This window comes from Pezoporus occidentalis, unplaced genomic scaffold, assembly GCF_034315485.1.
Source record: "Pezoporus occidentalis ecotype Australia unplaced genomic scaffold, CSIRO_AGI_Poc_V1 ctg228, whole genome shotgun sequence".
NCBI lineage: Eukaryota > Metazoa > Chordata > Aves > Psittaciformes > Psittacidae > Pezoporus > Pezoporus occidentalis.
The window spans coordinates 658,043-673,650 of NW_026914158.1; positions in this window are offsets into that span (position 1 = coordinate 658,043).

Below are 15,608 nucleotides of genomic sequence, written 5' to 3' on the forward strand. Positions count from 1 at the left end.
GAACCTTGCCTTAAATTAAGAGAAAGAAGTGACCTGTCTGATGTGATTACCCATGCACAAGCATTGGAATGGCCTTCTCCAGAATGTGAAGAGCAGTAAAAAAAGATCTGACAGACTTTGAGTTTGGGCTGGTTAAAGGCAAGAATTAAAACCTCTCCTTGCTTGCCAAAAAAACGGGGAAAACCAGATTTTAGGGAAACGTAAAGTGCTCCCCAGTGCCCTGAAGATGTTCTTTGCTGATCGCCATAGGGTCCTGCTCATCACTGGAAAGATGAGCTTTGATTATCATTATTTCAGCAAGGTCAGTATCAATGGCAACGAAGAATAAACCAGCCCTTTCCTTAAAATTGCAGCCAGGCTAACTGCATCCTGGTAAGAGTTAAACAGAAAGAGTGAAGTGGATAGGTTAAATGCAAGAAGGAAACCAAAAACCACAGCAGTTTTGGGTCCTAAATGGAGCAGCAGTACTAAATAATCCTTCCTTTGCTTCTCAGGCACACGTTTCAGTAGTACTAATGCCCATTATTTGCTCTGATGCCCTGGTGGCTGGCACTTTACTAATATGTAGGCAGGTTAAAGTAAATTAGTCTACAGAAGAGAATTATGTCAGTCATTACTGGAGTCAAGGGACACATTACACCTTTGTCATTGCTATGCCGAGACATATTCTACCATGGCAAAAATAAAACCCTGTTTGAGGCAGGCAGATCGCAGGGTTCTCTCCCACAGATCTGCTGCCAAGCAGCCCTCCAGTGCTGGCTCAGCACTTCTGAGGTATTCAGGGGACCATAGAGATGGATGTGGACATTATCTGCCAGCTTCCAAGACACGATGAGCTTCAGTGGCTTTGAGATACATCACCCTAGGCAATGAGGGACTTCTGACAAGGGCATGCAGTGACAGGACAAGGGGGAGCGGCTTTAAGATGAAAGAGAGATTCAATGAGCTCTTAGGCAGAAGCTCTTCCCTGGGAGGGTGCTGAGGCACTGGCACAGGGTGCCCAGAGAAGCTGTGGCTGCCCCATCCCTGGGCCAGGTTGGACACAGGGGCTTGGAGCAAGCTGCTCCAGTGGAAGGGGTCCCTGCCCGTGGCAGGGGTTGGAGCTGGTTGAGCTTTAAGGTCCTTTCCAACCCAAACCAGGCTGGGATTCTTTGATTACTTGAGTGACTTAAAATCAAGTGAGCAATATATATATGATTTTGTGTTTATTTCTATTGCATGATTGAAGTACAGGTAAGACAAGTTTTCTGAATAGCTACAAATAAGCTGCTAAATGTATTCTTGCTTCTTTTAGTAACTTTTGTATTTTTTTTCCTCTAGGAAGTATCCAGAATCAGGCAGAAAAGGAAGAGAATCATCCCAAACTCAGAGGCAGCTGAACCATCATGCATCTGCAAAGCAGCCTTGAGTAACTCAGGAGTTACTGCCTCTCATGGGGGCAAGATGCACATGATCAGCTGCCACCTGGCCAGGTAGTAGACCTTATTCCTGTTGCATTCCTGTGAACACTATGGAGAATGTGACTGGCCTCGACCTTGGTGAAGCACTGGCCTTTAAGACAGCTCATTGCATTAGTTCCTGCTCATTCAGTGGTGTGGGGTTTAGGTGTTTCTCACTGCTTCTGCTTTATGACCTGGGGAATACCTCTTCTTTAATTCCTTCCTAGCTGTTAGCCTGCCTCACTTCAGTTTTGAGCTTTCTGGGACAGAGCCTGCATCTTCTGTCCAGCCCTGGTCTCAGTGATGGCTTTTGGTGCAGGCAAAACAGAAATAAAGTCAAACAAGCCCTCTGTGTCTTCCCCCCTTCCCCCTCACCCCCCTGTGATATTTTGTGTATTAAAAAGGCAAGCAAAATCAACGTGATAATGCAGCAACTATGGTAGCTCGTGACGACTAATCAGTGCTTTGGGCTCCCCAGTGATCTGAAGCACTCTTGTTTGCTCAGAGTGTGTTCTCAGAACAGCAGGAGTGAAAGGATCTTGATAGGATGATAAGGAATAAGAAAGCATTTTCCTCCAAAGTCATCCTGGGACTTAGAGTTGAAAAAGAGAGCAGGCTGTGAGGTTAGTGCTCTGCTGAGCAAGGGGTGCACGTCCCAACGTCAGTCTTAAATCACCATCTTGTGACTTGCTTGTTTGGTCAGGCTGAATTTTCAGGGGAGGACTGAACTTCTCTGCATGTCAAATGGAATCATAGGCTAGTAGGAAAGCATGGGTTGGGAAGTCCTCTGGGGGTCTTCCTGGTGAGCACAGGGTTAACTGCACACACAGTGAAGTCAGCTCGCTCACAACCTGCTTTGCCTCCCCAGAAGTTCCTGTGGTTTCTGTGACCAGAGGATCGCAGGCTGGGTGAGCTTGGCTGTGCTCACGCTCAGCACAGCAGCACTTTGTGCTCTTCAAACCCTGGGATCTGTGCTTTCCTCTCTCTCTATATATGTGTATTTATAGGGCATGTTTGAAGTTATGGCAGACAAAGTTTAACTGATTTAGGCATGTTTCTCATGTGTTCTCTGAAGCTGGAGCGCTGGGCACTGGAGAGATGTAATAGGAAAATGAATCAGACCTTGTTTGAGTTCATATTGGTGTTTACCCCACATCTGACCACAGTCCTGGATCCATGGTCCCAACTGCTATGGAGAATGTAAGGAAAAGGCAACCTTTGCCTAAAGAACATCTTATCTGAAGATCATTCAAGGGCAAACAGATGGATGCAGACATACAAAAGAGCTTGGGAACAGAGCACTGGCTGTAAGGAGTGTTGGCAAATAGGAGCAGTTTGTAGTTAGTAGAATTCTAAGCAATGTCAAGGAGCTTTTTTGCTCTTAAACTCAGGTGAAGGAGCCTGTAGGTAGTGGGAACTCCTCCAAAGCTTCAGGAAAGGCCCAAACTCACATAGTCAGAGGCAGGGCTTGCCTTTCATATGGCTACACACCAAACGTGGGGCCAGATTCCCTTTAAATTCCTTGTACTGGGCAGAGGAAGGACTAAACTGCAGTTGGTGGTACTCAGGTTGTAATTTACAAGCAGCATACTCAAACAGTGCAGTATTTGCATGTATTTATCTCATGTAAGATAAATGGTTGGCAAACATTCATAAAGTATTTATTGGGCACGTCAGTATTTGTTCAATGATTTATAAATCAGTGCTGGAAATGGTGACAGTTTCAGATAAATTTGTTGGGAGATATCTGCTGGGCATCAATAAGTCTGATATTAATTAGTTTGCAGATGATCTGCAAGTGCTTTGGGGGTGATTTACAGCTCATTTTCTCACTAGCTCAGGCAGCAAAAGGCTTGCAGCTTAGCTGGGGTGATGGGCCAGACCCCCTCCTTGTCCACGTTTGTAGCTCAGGCTGCAAGTGAATCTCTCCCAGGTTTTCTTCATTGCAAACTCATCGTATCAGCACTTGGGAACCAACAGCAAATTGAATTATCTGTAGATGCTGTGGAAGACAGCATAACCCTGAGTGCCTTTGTCAGCAGTTCAGTGTTCAGTCACGATTCCAGTCTCTTCTCTGAGCTTCTTCTCTGCTTTCAGCCACATTCTCCACCTTCAAATTGAAGACAGTGTTCTTTCTCTTCTTATCATCCCTTGCTTGTCAGTCTGTTCTGATCCCATACAGACTTCTTAGAAGCTTTGTTGAAGGGATTCTTTGGCAAATGTTTGGGACCTTAAAGATTTAGAAGTTTTCTGGCAGTGTTCACTCAGGCAAAGAAACCAACAGAATTTGTAACAGGAGCTGAGAATCTCACTTTACAAGATCCTGAAGCCAAGACGATTCCTCTGTCTTCTCCTCTGTTCTTCCTGCAAAGCATTAAATGACTTTTCTGAGTTGGAAACACATAGGGAAAAACCCTTCAAGGTTAACATAGAGGTGTTAATAAACCTTCTGCAAAACACAGGAGGGTTTTTAAGCTTGACCTTTGCTTTGTAGAGCACTGAAGAGGTCTTAGAAGATGTTCTGTAGAAACTGGGTTGTTAATACATGTTTCAAAGTCTACAGCTATTTGTTGCCTTAGCAAAGGGTTTTTACGTGGATTACAAAGCAAGAGCCCCCATTTGCAGCAGCTGGAAGGTAAGGCACAGCTGAGGGGAGGACTGGGTTGGTCTGAATGGTTCAATCCCTTCACCTGAAGCTCATCATGTAAATGGGGGTCTGTGGTTACCATGCTCTCATTCAGTTGCTTTGTGGGGTTTTGTAGGAGCAGATCTTCAGGGATGAACTTCTCACCCTTCAAAGTACCTCAGGTAAGTAACTTGTAAAATGCACCAAAATAAGGAGGTGTTAAAGACCTGGAATTGTACCTGTTGAGATGCAAATGCTGCTGGTTTCTGTTTATCTGTGCAATTGAGTTTTGGAGTAGTGCTTGAAATTCCTTCTGGTCCAGCTGGAGCAGCGTGGAGTCCTTTTCTTGCTTAAACTCATTAAGGTTGAAAATGTAGATGGTTTTGGAACTGTAGAACTGAAAATAGCTTGTACTAACAGAGTGTTTGTAAAGTGTGCATCCCTCTCTACGTGTGTGCTTGTGTACATAGATAAAACAGCTTTTTTTCAGGTATAAGAAGTTACTCTTTAAGTGTGGAGTTAGCTTTTTTTGGTGGATGACCTTTCTGACACGGTAGGAACATATAGATGGGGGTTAATGTCCTAGTGAGGATAAACAGGGTAAAACATGCTAACTGTTGTCGACAAGAGGACACTATAGTACATAGCTATATACCCAGATGCTCTTATTTGGTGTCTTTTGGTTGCTGGCTATTAGTTTAATATGGTTTATTCACATTTAGTAAAGGTTTAGGTGAATACTTGTGGCACAACCAACTGGCTCTGAGTAAAGGCGTCCTAACTGCACTCTCTTGGGAAATTTCAGCTAAAATTTGTGTAGTTCTGTTTTGCTCTGACTTTCCCTTTGGAAATAGACTGCTGGAGGACAGCTCTGTAGAGGTAAAACTGTGTTAGAGCTAAATGGGGCTATCTGAATTCATTACAGTTTCCTGTGCTTGCACTTCCTTAGCTACAAGAACATCCTTTAGGTGACTGAATGAATCTGGGACAGCACCAGGCAGACTCTGGTGATTGCTGGGTGTTAGCAGGCTCCTGCTGACAGTAACCACCACAAGAAAATGCTGAGTGATAGCCCTGGATGATCCACCTAGGAAATGGTGTATGTACAAGGAAAATGAGCTTAAAACCTGGATGCAGTACCAGCTAAAGCTTCAGTGCAGATCACTGCAAGAACCATCTCTTCCTTGTGAGCATCCTTGACCTCTCCTCAGGTCTTAGATCGTTAGTATTGTACATTTAGGCTTATATATTGATTTTGTCTTGTTCAGTACCTTCTGACAGACGTTTTGTGACACCCGTGGCTTTCCTCTCATGTTGTGTCATCTATCTTTTAGATGATCATAGAATCAGCTTGGTTGGAAAAGCTCTTTAAGATCATCAAGTCCAGCTGTTACCCCAGTACTGCCAAGTCCATCACTAAGCCATGTCACTGAGGGAGAAGCCTAGATGATAGGCTTGTCTGGGCAAGGCCTGGCTGGTTTAGCATGTGGTTCTGGTGCAGGACTGTGTGTGCCATCAGACTTTGGTGAATAATGGAGGTGACAGTGAAGACAGGTCAGTAGGGATGTAGATGAGCTCAAGTCTGTGCTGTGGTGATGGAAGTTCAGAGTTAACTGATGCACATGATAGAAGGGGATGCAGATATCTCTTACTTGCTCTATGTTGAGAGGACCTTCACACAGGTTGTGGTTGGGGAGTAAAATCAAAGCAGGGATGCAAGATTCTCCCCAGCAGGAACCTTGGATAGAGCTTCTGCTCCTCTTTTATGTACAAGGCTGGTTTGGGGCAGCAGGCAAGGCAGAGCTTGCTGTGCTGGGCAGGAGCAGGCCTGGGGGTGCCTGTTTAAATGCAGAATCGTATTTTCAGCAGTTGGTTTAGTGCCAGGTGAGTAAAATCCTGCTACAGAGATCACCAGGTGCTTTGTATTGGCCTTCCACAGGTGTGTGTGATTGCACAGGAAAAAAGGCAGGGAACAAGTGAGCCTTGAGACATAATCGTATCAATCTTTACAAGTGGCTAAAATACATATTCTTGATGCTATCTGTGATGGATTATGTAATGTGAAAAGGTAGAAATGCTTTTAGGTGCTCTTAGGTAAACTGTTGAATCTTATCCTCCCCATCTCTCTGCTATAGACTGAATCTATTAAGTTTGTAAAAGTGCTTTTTCCTCCAAGTTCTGCCTTTGGGGCTGCTTCTTCACACTCTCTGCTGCAGTTTCTCTTAGGTAGCTTCCTACCTGAACGAAGCAGACATGATAAACACCGACAGCTGTTTGTATTAACAGAGCACACTGAATTTTAGCAGATTCTCAGCAGCAGTCTCAGTCTCAAACTGTGCCAGAAAAGCCTTTAAGAAATGCTGATTGTATTACCAGGGGGTGGAGGTTGTCTCAAAACTCAAATGCTTTCTATTTTAACATCAGGGACCTGCTGTTCAGAGGCTCCAGAGTCTGGTGGAGCTTGTGAGAGGTTTGCACAAGGCCAAGTGCACATGGGTCAGGACAGTTCCAAGCACAGAGACTGGATGGAGCAGCCTGAAGAGAAGGACTTGGGGGTGTTGGTCAATGAGAAGCTTCTCATGATGCAGCTTGAGCCCAGAACCCCCCTGTGTGCTGGGCTGCACCCCCAAAGTGTGAGCAGCAGCTCAGGGAGGGGATCCTGCCCTTCTGCTGCACTCTGGGGAGACCCCCACCTCCTGCAGTCATCATCCAGCTCTGGGGCAACAACAGGCAGAGAGGCCCCTGGTCATTAAGGAACACTTACGTTTTGCTTTTGTACCGCTTCAGCTGCAGTATTTCAGGCTTCACACATGGAACTGGGGTTTTCAGTAGAGGTTTCAACTTTCTGAAAGGCATCAATATTGCAGAAGCACAAGAAAGTTGGTTTACGTAGTGTTCAGATGTGTTAAATAATGTATATATAGTTGTGAAAAACACAAAATCAATAGGTGTTACAAGTCGAGCTGGGAAAGAATCCGAAGGAAGTGTCAGCAGTTCTTTTCTGTGCTGTTCCTATTGTCCCTATCAAGTGGTTTGGGCTCTCTTTTGAAAGGATTTTTCAACGTTGGCTTCTACTTTGTGGTAAGCTTTATGCTGAACATTGGAGGAGCCAAAATTCATGTGTTTTATCCTCAGTAGTGAGTTACAGAGACCTTTAAATGTTGCTCTGAAAAGTGGCAGCGAAGTGATGGGCACTGAAAGGTATCACCCTCTTCATGCAACAGGGAGCAAAAATCCCATCTGGTCCCTTCTGTTGTCCTTATTTGTTCTAGGGATGCTGGTTGCCTATAAATGTGCTCAGAGCTGGTCCCATGTGGTCCCCTGATGCTTAGGAAGAAGTTAGGGATGGGTGTGCTCATAGAGTTTTTCCTCTGCTTGGGTTCTTATTTCTATTGCAGAACAAGTGCTCCTCTCTCATTTGACTTCTGAAGTGGAATACAGGTTGGAACAGAGAACTTAGCAGGCACTAACGCAGGACTGCTTCGTGTGCATGTGCAGCAGAGTGGTGTGTATAGCTTGTGATTCTTGAACTTCATGCCAGACTGATCAAAGGTGGCCAAAAGCTGAAGTAATGGATGTAAATCTATTACTGTTTAAAAACTCATCTTTGTACAAACCTAGGTCGCTTTGATTAGACAACTAGTAAGATTTTAGGGTGCAGTGTGGTGTAGTGTGTGGTGCAATGACTGTTTCTGCCTCTTGATACCAAACTAAAATGCTTATAGATGCTTTTGCATCTAAAAAATAGAGATTATTTCAGAAAGTATGGCTAACATTGAGTATATAATTCAATATACTGAGTATATTCAATATTCAATATATATTCTTATAACAGTAACACTGTTAAAGATCCTCTGACCTTTTGGGTTTTAAGAGCACCTGTAACATTTCGCACTGATTCCTAACAGGTGCTTTTCTAAAGATGGAATCAGTGTATAAATGAACAAGGGTTACCTGCTGTGCCTGTAATTTACATTGAAGTGTATCTATATGCTTAGAAGCTGTACGTGAAGCTATCACATTCTAGATTGCAGTGCTGATACTGGTGCTGACTAGCACGAGTGCTCTTGGTGCAGTGAGGTGGAGTGTGTGAAAAGTCAAGCACTACTTGTGGTGAGCAAGGGCATCGTCATCTTCCTCCAGGACGGAATAGATGTGATATCCCTAAAAGTAACATTTCAACGGGCTCTTTTGCAGCATCATTGGTACTTTAAATTGCTTCCTTCTGGCATCTGCATATGAATGATACAGACCCACAAGTTTCAAAAGCCATATCTTGCTTTAGATGAGCAGTTGAAATATATGGGTTAATAAAGGCAGGACACGTAGGGGCTTGTGTGTTTGGGCATGGCATGGCAACTTCTTGGTGGCAGTTTTCATTTCAGTAGCCTCTTGCTTCTCAGTTTATTGCCTCAAGATATCTGCTTGTGTGGAGGGTTGATGAATCCAGCTAGATACTGGATCAGATGGCAGCATGGTCAGGAATGGGATAGACAAGAGGAGCAGCATAACCAGCATCGTTAGAGTCACAGCTAATCTTCAGCTTCACCCTTACTGTTGAGAACGACCCTCCTACCTTGGGAATTGGAACAAGGAATGACTAAATATCACGGTAGGAAAAATGAAGTTGACATAAACTGGTGGTTTCCAAATGATTTGTCATTAGTATGTGGTCTAATGACTGAGTTAGAGCTTTGTAAATATTTGCAAACAGGGCTGAGGAATTAGCTGGTGTAATGCATGCAAGTGATGTGATTTCCAATTTACTTGTCAGGGTAAACATTCATTTAAACCTGATGCTAACACAGAACTTTACTTTCTGGGCGAGCAGGGAGACGGAGCATTTGCATGCATCTTCTGAGAGAGGTCTGAACGCAGGTACCCAGGTGGGAGTCTGAGGCTTGAGACGGGCCATCTCTCATGGGATCCTGGGTATGGGATTAGTGCATCTCCTGCTTTGCAGGTGTAGTGCTTTCCAGGACTCACCGCAGCAGTTCTTGGAGTCCTTAAGCATTACTGTCATCCAAATACCATTAACCATTTACTTCTAATGCTATGTTTGGCGATGCAGAACTCCCTTCTTTCAGAAATGCTAAATCACATTCTTGCTTCCCAGTGGAAAAAGACTTCAACACATTATTCCATGTATTTTTTTCCCTTGCACAGTGCTTTTTCTCCGAGAACAGAAAGAAATCCTTCACAGAGCAAATCTTTTTGTCGCTTTCTGTTTCTCTCCATTATTGTTTAGCAGATCACAATCTTATACATAATGTATATGCGACTGAAATATTCAAGGTAGTTAACATTTACCATTGTTGCCAAGGGAAAGTAATTCTCTTGCAAAGATACAACTTTAATATAGAAGAGTAATAGCTGATATTACAGTGTTCAGATACAAAAACTGATAATGGAGCCCTGTTGATATTTAATATCAGCTGGATTCAATGAATCTAGCATTACGATGCTTTTTGAAGGTTGGATTTGTGGTTCTGTGATGAATAGCTGGAATAATTACATCCACATAAGATATAGCACCCGAGAACTGTGTGTCGTGAAAATACCCCTCTGATGGACTGCTTTTCCATTTTAATAAAAGCAAAGAAATATGAGTTAAATTTAACTTAACCTGGCAGAGAATTTCGGTTTATCCAGAAGTTATTGATGCAGAACAGAAGGGGTTTTTTTGGATTGCTGCTTAAATCAACATTCCTTCTTTGTGTCTCAGTTAATATCCTCCCGAGGAAGAGAAAAAATTGCTCCCATCAAAGTATCTTATTGTTGGGTACCACAGTTTGAAACCTTTCTGATTGAGGCTGGCAGGGAGAGGTGAGTTATCTCATGTCTTGCTATGCACCATAGGCACCACCAGACCATTTCTCTTCTCATTCCTTGCTAAGTTCCCCATAGCTTTTGTTTTATGGAAATAACTGGCACACTGGTGTTATACTGAATCTCAGCCCTGATTCAGTTTTACTCCATGTGAGTGCATCCAAATCTGCCAGAAGCATTCTCCCCACCATGGGTGGACTTCATGGTGTTCACACAGCAGCCGGGTACAAGATGAAGGCTTTGTTGGGCCAGGCATAGACTCGGGCTAAAGGAAGAATAGAGGTGGAGAAGGGAGGAAAATGACCTTGTGGAAGGCTTTTGCAGTTCATCGGAGAGGTGGAGGGCTTCAGCATTCCCACGTGCGAAGGCAGGAGAGCAGCAAGCATCCTTCTGCTGGTAACAGAAGGGAGAGCTGGGGGGGAAACAGCTTGTCTCAGGGGACCAGCTGCTGCAATAAGGCACTTGAGAGCATAAGCAGGCATCGAGTTAAACATCTGTGCAGCCCATAAACCAAGGTGGGGAGGGGGAAAGGAGCTGGCACTGAATCAAGACTGAGGCACCGCTCTGGGATAAACAACTGTTCCTTTTTGTGCCCCCTTTTAGGCCCACTTCATCCTACAGGCGCACGAAGCGGCGGGGACAGCAGTGAGGAAGGGGTGGGAGCTGCTGAGCGTCAGGTGGGAGAACTTGCTGGCGAAAGCTGCTTCTGAGAGCAGCAGGAGGTTGCTCGCAGGCTGGCAGCCAATGTGGTAGCAAAGGCTGGAGCTCTTGCCACAGGCTTTGCAGCAGGTTTCTGACAACATTCTGGCAGCGTGCTCTGCACCGCGCTTTTCTGCTTGTCTCATCTAAGAAATCTGTTTCTTTTCATGACCATATATTTCCCCCACCTTCAAAACAACCAAGGATGTTTCCCCTTTGCTGTTTCATCAAAGCTGGCAGGGGTCATTTGTCCCCATCTTCAGATGTGAGACCGTTCCTTGATCTTCAGATCCTTTCCCTCAAGTTGATGCTTATAAAGGTGTGTGAGAGAGGTTCTCAGCGTGATTTTAGGAGCAGAGCAGTGGATTGCTCCCTCTTGCTGTTTGATCAGCAAGTCTCCATCTATTTCCTTGCAGTACTGGGGCAACAAGTAGTTGAGTCTTTGTAGTTTGAAGAGCACCTCGTGTCTAGGGACAGTGAGCTTACTCTGAGCTTTGAAGTGCCTCTTCACAGAGCCACAGTCCGGCTCCGTAGTTAACCATTGAGATGAAACCAAGAAGGGCTCAGCACCCTCTAAGGCTGCCAGTGCTGAGACCTTCAGGTATGATGTCCTTTAGTGCACAGTTCTCTGCATAAACGCAGTGCTGTGAGGCTTCACTGCTCAGATTATTTCATACATCCAGGATGGGTTAAATAAACCACCTTTGTTTGGAGCAGGGATGAATGCGTCGCTTGCTCGAGTGGCATCGCCACTGTTGGAAAGGCTGCATGTGCCTCTCCCCAGCCCAGTTCTTACCGTGCTTCCTGCTGGCATGCACTGATCTTGTCACAAGGTGATTAACACGTCCAAGTTCTTGCTTGTTCTGGCATATGGGCCTTGGAGCAGTCTGCTCTAGTGGAAGGTGTCCTGGCCTGTGGCAGGAGGTTGGAAGTGGATGAGCTTTAAGGTCGTTTTCAACCCAAACCAGGGTATTTTGTTTTCTTTCCTTTCAGGTTTGGTTTTCATATGGAAGGGCTGGGTTTATCCTTTGTTGTGTTTGACCAACAGGAAGGAAAACCTTTTCTGTCCCTCCCCTCTCCCCTGATCTCACCCTTCTCCAGTTGAGGTGGTTGGTGTGTTGAAACAGATGCTGTAGCAAAACCACTGTGGAGTGGAGCCGGGTGCTGTTCCTGGAGGAGGGAAACTGCTCACCACAGGTCACTGGAATGGCACTTGGATTCCTCCTGGGGGGTCGCAGTGACTCCCTTCATTTCCTGGCTGAGTCAAACAGACATGGGAATGGCAGAGTTGTAGAGCATCCCCTGGCTCGCTGCATCAGCTGCTCTGTGTTTAGTTGGTGCCTTCCCTTTCCCTCCCAGAGCACAAGTGACTTTTGGATTCACATTCCATAAATTCCTGTGCTGAGAAGCAGCCACAGGGATCCCATGGAAAAGTCAACCAGGCTCTTGTGACAGTGTTATCTTAGGGAAGAAGAGAGCTACAGATGCCGGAGCTCACTTCACAACTGAAAGTGGCTTCTAGGGCACAGTGGTGGGATTGGGAAGAGTTGTTCCTTGTTCCTATTTTTATTTCCCCTATGGAAGTCTGTGATGGTGTCTGCAGGGGCAGATGGTCGTTTACCAGGAGGCAAAGGGTCATGTGCTTTGTCCAGCTGGTGCTCACCACAAGATGTGCGCTGAGGTTGTGGGATGTGGTGGCAGGTACCCAATGTGTGCCCTTCCCAGCAGGAAGGAACCCGATGAATCAGCCATCTGTGAGAAGAGCAGAGGATGAGCCCATACATCACATTCCATCAGTTTTCTGGCTGGGAAAACCAGCTATCATTTCTGCCTTTACTTTAGCCCCTTTTTGCCTGTGGTTTTGGGGAGCCCCTGTAAAGGGGGGGGGGGGGGCTGCTCTTTTCTGTCTCCTGTAGAAGCTCTGAAGATTGTTCAGCTCTTAAGAGAGAAAACTTTGACGTTTCCTCCCGTTGCTAATTGCATGGGCAAGAGGGGAATAAGAAATCAGCTCTTTCAGCTTTGTCAGGTTTAAAATGCTATTGCACTGCTCCAGTTTAATTTTGGTTAAGAGCTGTTTCATTATTAATGCAGGGAGGAAGTCGTCTCTGACGACCCTTGGGACATGCCAAAGTGCTTTAAGATCAGTTTGGGTACTCAGAGATGTGTGAGTAATAAAACGTCTGCTCCATGCAGTGCCTTTGCCCGCCCTTGGCAAGGGGAAGCTGGCAAATGGGCACTTGCTGACTGCTCCCAACCTGGTGCCTCCTTGAACAGCCCCCTCCACCTTTTCCTTTTAATCCCTCCTATTGCTCCTCTGATTGTTTCCTGCCTTTCCCAGCACAGGAAGCTCAGAAGTTGAGGCACCATGAGATGCAATATGACATAATCAATACAGTAACTTTTCAAGCTTGCCAAGACTTTGGGGTTTGTTTTTAAGCGTCTTGCTATCTGTCAGCATGTGCTCATTGAGCCTACACACCCATATGGCATCTGCTCTCTGGAGAGAAGTGTTTCAATAGTCCTGTAGAGTACAGCAAATAGTGGTGGATGTGTGGGGAAGCATTTGCCTGTGACTCTTGTGTTCCTGTAAAACAAACTTGGATTCACATCCACAAAGCGTACACCTGAGTTCGAAGCCAGAGCTTGAGTCTTTGGTGTCGTGGCTGTGTTACAGAGGAGTTTTAGGGCTCTGATTTTGGGTGGATTGCATTTGGTATCACACAGACTTGGTGATACTGAAGATCTTGGTTCCGAGGAGGAGGTGACAGGGGGTGATTTCTAATGAGCACAAATGTGCACTCGTGGAGATGAGGCAGCAGCTCTGATAAACGTGAGGAAGGGTGGTAGCGCTTCAGCCACTGCCCCCGAGCAATGGGAACGCTGCTCTTGCCTCCATAACACATGCATCTGCTTCAGTTGACTTGAGAAGTAGACTGGGATTCACATTTGTAACCTCTCCATGTGCTGCTGCGTGTGCACTCCTTGAGCATCACTGACATCCTGGGAACGGGACAGGCTTTGTGGGTCCTGTGCTGGCTGGCTGCGAGGGGGTGGGTTTCACCCTCGGAATGAATCCAACATCTGTCACTGTGGGGAAGATAGGTGCTCTCTCACATTCACAGATGGATAAACAGAAGGAGAATGGGATGCCTGAAGCCACACACTGAGAGGAAGAAAAGAAAATAGCTAGTCATGTCTTTTGCTTTCCTAAGGGAACAAGACCCACGGGATCACGTTGTGTGTGTCTGTTTAACCGAGTGCTTCTGAACCCCGTCACCAGTCTCAGATACAGGATGTTAAATCCCCACAGGTTTGTGGAGCTGGGTGATGAGCAGAAGGGGTAAACAAAGGTTTGGGGTCACTGGAGTTGACATTCCATGTGTCCTGAGTAGCCTGGGTGAGCGCTTGCTCCCTGTCCAGCACCAGGAATGCAAGTGCAGCATCTCAGGATTGGAACCTGGGCTTCAACTGTAGGCAAATGGCTGGAAATTGGGATTGAATTGCTGTGCCACTTACCATCTGTGGTGTTGCCTAAACCATACCAGAGCTCCAGGGCTTTTGCTGTGCTGGTCTTGCTTTGCAACCCTGATTTACTTACTTGAAATCAATAAGGCTGGGAGGTGAGGGAGAGGAGTTTCTCCTGCTGGCCTAAGGCCTCAATTTGGGTCTGAGTGAAGGTGCTGGAAGCCATCCCCTTGCTCTGTGTCCATACAGATATGTCAAGAGGGAATAGTGTGTCTGGTACTTGAAAAAGCAATAGGATGCTGTATCCACGGAGGAATGCTGGAGGGAAGGGATGGCAGCTGCTCCCTCTTGTCCAGTTATGTTAATGGCTATCTCAGTATTTAACAGATCATAGCCCAGCATCCAGATACCTGTGAAGCTGGGAGCTGGGTTTTGTGGGTTTGGGTTTTTTACTTCCTGCCAAGCCTGTTATTGACTTATTTTTACTGGATGCTGTATTAGAGAGAACTGTGTGTGTGTAGGGCATCTATTTGTGTGTCCAGGGTCTCCAAACTGACCTTAGAGGAGTAGTGATGACATAACCATATAGATTCGACTGTTAAAATCAATGGGTTACTGTAAAAAGGAGAGATCAGACTGGACCTAGGTCTTTACTTACTTACACTGTGCTGGGTATTGGTGCTTATTGAGTGATACACAGAAATTACAGAGATGTACCAAAAGCCTCCTCTTTGTGTAAGAATCATGGTACCTTCAGTGAATCCAGCTGTGCCTTCAGTCCCTAAGGTCTGTTTTGCTGAAGAAACATCACTTACTCAAGTTTGTGTAAGGATGTGCTTGGGTTTGATGCTGTGGCTTGAAAGGGTCATTGTTGGTTTGTGTTACCTGAAGAGCTCAGGCTTCTTGTTGGCCAAGCACAATGGAGAGCTGTGTGTGAACAGCAGCGTGTGTTGGCTGAGACCCAGCACCCTCTGATCTTTCATGATGACCAGGGCCAGCATACAAACCTGCAACGGGCAGGAGAAAGGAAAGAATCCATCCCACACAACAGAGCCTTCTGTGAACACCCGGAGAACAGCTTAACCCCTGCAGGCTGGGGCTTGATAATGTTGGTTTATGGTAGCTTCAGATCTACTTTAAACCCATTTGTTTTTCCCATGTCCCATTGTATTTTTTGCCTTGCATTTTAACATTCTGTAAGCTGAGGTCTGCACTTACAGGTATTGTTCAAGATGAATGTACATTCCTGTTAGTTTTCAGTGTCTCCCAACTGTTACTGAGTGGACTGCTGTGGTTTTTAGATGAGGTCCCCACAGAAGTTGTGGGTTTGCTGTAATTCAGCATCTGTGAAGTAATTGTACCATTGGCTGCAAAAACTGAGACAAAAAACCCCGAAGAGCTGATGAAAAGTGCCAGCATAGATGTGTATAAAATACAGGTTAATAAAATGTACCCATTACTCTGTTTAATAGATTGTCATCTGAAAATCTTTCGATCTCATGTTGGAGTAATGAAGTGTTTGACGCTCCCATGATTTAAACACTGATTTC